Genomic DNA, 7,400 nt, shown 5'->3' with positions numbered 1-7,400 from the left:
GCCACATGTCCATGTCCATCCTTTTATGACCACAATGTACCCATCTTCTGATGACTACTTTCAGTAGGACGCACCATGTCATGAAGCGCAAATCATCTCAGACTGGTTTCTTGAACATGACAATGAGTTCACTGTACTCAAATGGCCTCCACAGTCACCATGCTCAATCCAATAGAGCAACTTTGGGATGTGGTGGAACAGGAGATTTGCATCATTGATGTGCAGCCGACAAATCTGCAGCAACTGCATAATGCTATCATGTCAATATGGACCAAAATCTCTGAGGATTATTTCCAGCACCTTAATGTTGAATTTATGCCACCAAGGATTAAAGCAGTTCTGAAGGCAAAAGCGGGTCCAGCCTGGTAAGGTGGCTGGTGGTGAGTATACAGTTGCTTGAGGTGATGATTTGAAGCACATGGATGAGACCATGAAATGTGAGAATAACATGCCTGACCAATCAGTATCAAGTACCCAGAAACGGTTGTCTGATGTAATCCAGTGAAGAGTGTTTTTATGGGAACAGGTGTGACGTTCCAGTACAGGTGCAGTGGGAGGCTGCAGGTGATTGGTTAATGAATATCACGGAGGACTCATGGGAGAAGCAGCTGTGGCACAAACAGCAGGTGTTGTACAAGCTGCAACATGTTCATGTGCTCTCTGGGACTATTAATGTGTGCTCCTGCGACTCTTTAACCACGGCTACATTTGTATCATATGTAACATTTAGCTTTATCTACAGGCTAAAGTTAAGACGTCCCGTATTAATTTCTGCGTCAAATTAAATTTACTCTAAAGTGACATTAATGTGTCCTGATTAGTACTTTGTAAAATATATAAAAGTATAAGCAAACATAAGCACTATCCTTCAGCTTAGTCCCTGATTTTTCAGGGGCTGCCACTGCGGAATGAATCTCCAATTATTCTGGCATATGTTTTATGCAGTAGATGCCCTTTCAGCTGCAACCCAGCACTGGGAAACACCCATACACACTTTCACACGCACGCTATGGAAAATTTATTTAATCTAATTCATCTATAACTTGCTGGCTAATGAGTAAAACCTATCGCATTTTTTAATGTAAGCAGCAAAGTATAAAGATTTAAATGACAATTAATTAGTATTTTATTAAATCATTTATTATCTTAAGGTCTTTAAATAGTTCAGTTTTGCGGGGGATATATATGTATATGACCTTATTATTCTGCAAGTAATAGTAAAAATGTGTAATATTTGTATCTTTTATCTTTAAATATGAAATTAAACAAAACATTTTTAATGTACAGAACTAAAAAAGCTTTATCACAATTATTTTGATGCGTGAAACCTATATTGAAATGATAGTTCACCCAACAGTGACAACTGGAAATATAGCTGCAAGCAGCAATTATTGGGGCCAAGCAGCCCAGCGCCCACATCATAAACAAGGCAACAAATTACAGAGCAACGTGAACATTTTATAACTTCAGCAACATGTTCTGACCTAAATTTGGTGGAAATTGGGCTAACAAAGTATGGAGAGTTCAAAACAACAGATTTTCAAACTGATTCAAGATAGTGGAAAGGAAGTTGTGTCAGTTAGGGAATGAATTATATCAATGTTCTCTGTATGGTGCAAGGACAAAATAGACAAAACTATTCAGAAGTCATTTGATGAATTTTGTATGATTTCTATTGATAGAATTTAATTGTCAATTTTATCCAGAAGGTGGTGCAAACTGACGTAGTTTGGTCAAAGTCAGGTCTGGATCACACACGCGAAGTTTGGGTTCAATACTTCAAACCATTGCAGTGATTCAGCCTGTAATCTCATCTGGCAGCATTACATCAAGTTTGCGCAAATGATAAATAATAAAACAGCTTTGTCTATCAACATGAATTTTAGAACTTTTGGTCTACATGGTCTGAAGATGATCAGTCAAATTTGGTGAAGATTGGACCAACAGTCTAGGAGGAGTTAAAAAAGGAATGGTTTGAACAAAATCATAATAGTGGACAGGAAGTTTGGCAGATTATGGCATAATTGGTGTCTGTGTTGTCTGAATGACCCAAGGAATAATTTGAGACAAATTTCATCAAAATAAGCATATGCAGTCAAAAGGTATTACCAAATTTAAGTTTCATTAATAATGGTTAGGCGGTTCATTCCGCTGTGGCGACCCCAGATTAATAAAGGGACTAAGATGAATGAATGAAAATGATTGAATGATTAATAATGGCTAATGAATGTCTTATAATTCTTGACCCATAGGTGGCGCAAAACTTTTAAGGTGTAGTCAGTGTGAGGCGACAATGACAGATCTAAGAGATACAGCCTTAGATGTAGTTTGGCATCATGCCATCACCTTTGTCATTGCAGTAAACAAAAACACATCAACACAAATTCAATAAGTTTTTGTCAGCATGGTCTGAAGATGATCTGAGCCAAATTTAGTGCAAATCAGCCAGACCATGTAGGAGGTTGGTTTTTGACTTACGACTAGATGGCGGACAGGAAGTTAGTTAAGTCAGTTCGTTAAGGCATGATTGGTATAGATATTCTCAGGACAACCCAAGGAATGAATCAAGACAAGTTTCATAACAATATGCAAAATGAGTCAAGTTATTAGCATTTTTAGAAATATTGTTATAACGTTTGACCAAAAGGTGGCGCTGCGACAACTTTTTAAGCACCTTTAGGGCAAAATCCCAAACAGACATCATTTGACTCGGCGTGCTCTTTCAGATGGAAAGAGCCAATTTGATGAATTTTGGACAAAAAGTTGAGAAGTTATAAGGAAAAAAGCTATTTTTTTAAAAATCTTCGGACCACTAGGGTGCAGAGCGCTGAAACGCTGCAGCTCACTTTAGACCATGGTTGTGATACACACCAAGTTTAGTGTGAATACGTCAATGCGTTATGAAGATGTTCACAAGTTAATCGAAAACGGTAAATCTAAGCAACTTAAATCCCATAACGTTTGGTCAACATGGTCTGTAGATCATGTGATTCAATTTTGGTGAAAATCGGAGAAACGACCAAGGAAGAAAATTCAAAATAGCAAAAAAATGTACATGACAGAAAATGACATCATAGTGTGTGTTTGAGCCAAGGAATCAGAGGAAAAATTTGAAGAGTTTTGATTGTAGCCCATTCGGTTCAAAAGTACAGATAAACAGGTGAAAATTTGGACAAGTGGTGGCGCTAGAGAGTCCAAATTTGTTGTGATTGAAGATCAGACTGTCCTCTATTGGTGTTCCAAAGTTTGCGCAAATGCTGCAAACGGTTCATAGGGCTACCACAGACTCCCAGAGTGGAAGAAGAAGCCGGAAGAATAATAAGAACAGGAACATATACAATAGCTGTCTACACACCTTTGGTGCTTGGCACCTGATAAAAATGGTTTCAAACCATTATTAGTTGTTTTTTGTCTGCTAAACACCAAAAAGATACTCTGAAAAATGTTGAAAACCAACCACTGACTTCCACAGTAGCAAAATCAAATACTATAGAAGTCAATGGTCACAGTTTTTTAACATACTTCAAAAGATCTTCATTTGTGTCCAACAGAAGAAGAAAAAGGAAATATTTGGATGAACTATCCCTTTAAGGTAAATTCATTTTTATTATATGGACATTAAATGCTATTAATACAGAAGAAATTGTGCTCTGACACAGTTTAATAACTATTTTACAATTCGAGTGACTGAACAATCAAAATGCATACCTCAAAGTATATTATACATACAGTCGCTCTAATCTACATCACACACATTACACAGAGACTCTTTATCAAGTAAACAAACCCTAAAACCAACATTGTTAGTCTTAAAGTGCGAGTTTGACATTTTATTTTTTAAATACATCAACAAGTGTGTCTAAATGCTTTTGGAGACCACTGCTACAAAGCATTGTATTTTCTTGGTTTCTGTTTGTCAGAAGCTAGTCGTTTCTACTTTTGGAAAACCTGAAAGCCAGGCCTACTTTTTGACTTAACTTAAATAGTTACCAATCTCTCCAATGATTTGGTTTTGCATATATTTGCTTGGTCTCATTTTAAAGAAGACACTTGTCAAATTCTAGTTGAAGGGAAAAGTTGAAAACTATAAATAAAATAAACAATACATGTATATTTTATTACAAATAAAATGACTATAACAACATCTGTTTTAGTTTAAAGATCAGAATATCAAAGCTTAATATCTACATATTTTTTATTCCAAATCTAAAGTTGATGTTTCTAAAATTGAGCTTTCAGTTAGATTTAGTTTGGCTGCAGTACCAAACATCACCACCGGTCAACAGCCAATTTACAGTAATCATATATGATCATATAAGGGCGCCCTCTATTTTTGTGTGGTTTAGGCAATACAATTCATATTTTTTCATACTTTTGAAAATATCTGTACAAATAACATTCTAAATTAGCATTTTAGGGTGACGCAGTGGCGCAGTAGGTAGTGCTGTCGCCTCACAGCAAGAAGGTCCCTAGTTCGAGCCTCGGCTGGGTCAGTTGCCGTTTCTGTGTAGAGTTTGCATGTTCTCCCCGCGTTCATGTGTGTTTCCTCCGGGTGCTCCGGTTTTCCCCAAAGACATGCATTACAGGTGAATTGGGTAAGCTAAATTGTCCGTAGTGAGAGTGGTGTGTGTATGGATGTTTACCAGAGATAGGTTGCAGCTGGAAGGGCATCCGCTGTGTTAAACATATGCTGGATAAGTTGGTGGTTTATTCCGCTGTCGCGACTTAATAAAGATTAATAAAGGGACTAAGTCGCCAAGAAAATGAATGAATGAGTAGTATTATAAGTTTGGTGAAAAAAATGAAATTTGGATTACTGTAGCAAAGTAATGCTTTACCATTCTGATAAATCTCCTTGTAGCAAATGAATAAATAACTGTTGCACTTATCAGATATGCAAACTAGAAATTTCAAATTATATATAGTTTGCTTGCTTTATGATTACTATTGTTGCTTTATGTTTAAACTACTATATTATGCTTTTACTATGTAGTATGACGACAGTAAATTGATTTTGATTTATTACTCTCCTACATAACCAAAAACACTTGTCAAATATGGATTCAGGAGTCTTACAGCCTGTTTACACCAAGCACAATAACTATAAATATAATAATAAATACATTTGCATCCACACCGATAAACTATAGTTCATGCTTTTCATTTGGCATTGCCCCCCTTTTGACCAGCAGTTCTCCTTAGTGTGCTACTAGCGCATCTGACCAGTGAATCTTTATATAAAATATAATCAAATCATACTAATTTAGCAATTTTTGTCTATGCAGTTATAATAAAATAGGTGTAATCTCCACAATGTCGCGTCTAGCTTTAAATTGCCCTTTATATTTAAATGAATTCTGACTGCCTGTCAGTGTTTTATCATTTATTAGCTGAGGAAAAATCCTTCTGAAAGGGAACCCAATGATATCCTTTTTTATCGTTTTATTCTTCAACGACTTCTTCATGGTTTTAATTGTGGTTTGATTTTTAAAACAATTGAACCTTTTTCACATTTTCGGGATTCTCAGCAGCGAAACTCGTCATAGTTGAATACACCTATAGAGCAGTAATTGTGATGGTACAACAGATTATTTGTTTTGCAATTCTAATAAAAGATTAACTCAACAAAAGTGTTATCAAGACTTTCAGAAAAAAGAGAAAACTATAGTGTGAGATTAATAAAAATCTGTCAAATTTACTGTCTTGCCAAAAGGCAAAACAAACACCACCCATAAGCAGTAATTCGTGGTTTGTTTGTTCTTTGTAAGTTGATGCAAAGATAATATAATGCAAAGTATAGTTTTATGAATGTACAAACATTAAAAACAAAAAAAACGAAATATTAAAATCTTTAAGATGCAGATGAGCGTTAAATGTGTCATAACCGTCTTGTGAAAAGAGTCCATATGGTTATACAGTAGTCAGCATTCGAAGTGAATCAAAAATGTTTTTCAAAATTGTCCTAGGACAAGCATGAGTGTCCTCATTAAACAACTTTGATGATGATTCTCGTCAAATGTTGACTAGTGAAGTTCTATGAACTAATTTTGAGAGGATCACGTGATATGTGCTTCCCACAGGTTTGAAATACACTTGCAGTGGTGGCCGGATTAAAACACACTATTTACCCACATCACATAAATGATTAACTACTTGCGACAAACAAAATATAATTGATTTTTGAGTTATTATTGAGTTATGCTTCTTTTCAATTGGTTAAATAAAACTTTTACTTTTATGCTATTCAGGAGCCATGTGCACACACTGACAGGGTCAAATCTGCTTCTCTCTCTCAAGTTCAAAGCAAACTTGAATGCCAAAGCATTTTAGAAATGTATACAAAATAGCCTATGAAACATACCCTGATGACATCATCAAATCAATGAAATATACAGCAAATGAGAAATAAATGACAGAAAAAAGAATAATGACAGACAATATCTCTAAAAAATTGTAATAATTACAAGATTATAATGTGCAGATTATTTAAATAAGGCAAATGTGCTGATTAACCATTACTAATGGTGTACATATACTTTTCAGCTAGTTAGACCAGTCATCCAGGACAATTTAGGAGATTATAAACCCTGACCGAACAAACTTTTTAAGTGCCAAAAAGGCACGTCTCTGTGGTCTGAAGAGCACATGAGAGGATAGAAGATTTTCCACTATCTAATAAATCGTGGATGTTTGTTTATATTGGGCAGATACCAAATAATGTAAAAGGATGATAATAGTAAAACAAATCACTAAATATATTTGGGCGGCCATTAATACACCTGGGTGGCCTGCCCTAGTAAAGCCTGTGTGAGAAGCACTGCAGGCTGGCCTAACATCAGCAATCAATGATAAACCAAATCGCCTGTTTTCCTTACCTCCCTTATATTAGTTTTTTGAAGAATCCCCCTATCTACCCCATCTCCCCCTTTTTTACCTCCTATACTAGGGGGAGCTCTCGAGACCTACCTGATCCCGAACCGCTTTCTATACTACATAGCATCCTTCATAGCGCTTCACTTTTTACACTTTTTTTTTAATGTTACAGCCTTATTCCAAAATGGATGAAATTTATTTATTTCCTCAAAATTCTACACACAATACCCCATAATGAAAATGTGAACAAAAAGTGTTGGAAATTGTCACAAATTTATTACAAATTAAAAAGCTGAAAAATCACATGTACATCAGTATTCACAGTCTTTGCCGTGAAGCTCTAAATTGAGCTCAGGTACATTTTGTTTCCACTGATCATTCTTGAGATGTTTCAGCAGCTTAATTGGAGTTCACCTGTGGTAAATTCAGTTGATTGGACATGATTTGAAAAGGCATACACCTGTCTGTATTAGGTCCCAGGGTTGACAGTGCATGTCAAAGCACAAACCAAGCATGAAGACACAGGA

The sequence above is a fragment of the Danio aesculapii genome, chromosome 21, assembly GCF_903798145.1.
Source record: "Danio aesculapii chromosome 21, fDanAes4.1, whole genome shotgun sequence".
In the NCBI taxonomy this organism is placed as follows: Eukaryota; Metazoa; Chordata; class Actinopteri; order Cypriniformes; family Danionidae; genus Danio; species Danio aesculapii.
The sequence above is the reverse complement of the archived record's forward strand: the minus strand, read 5'-3'. Positions refer to the sequence as shown.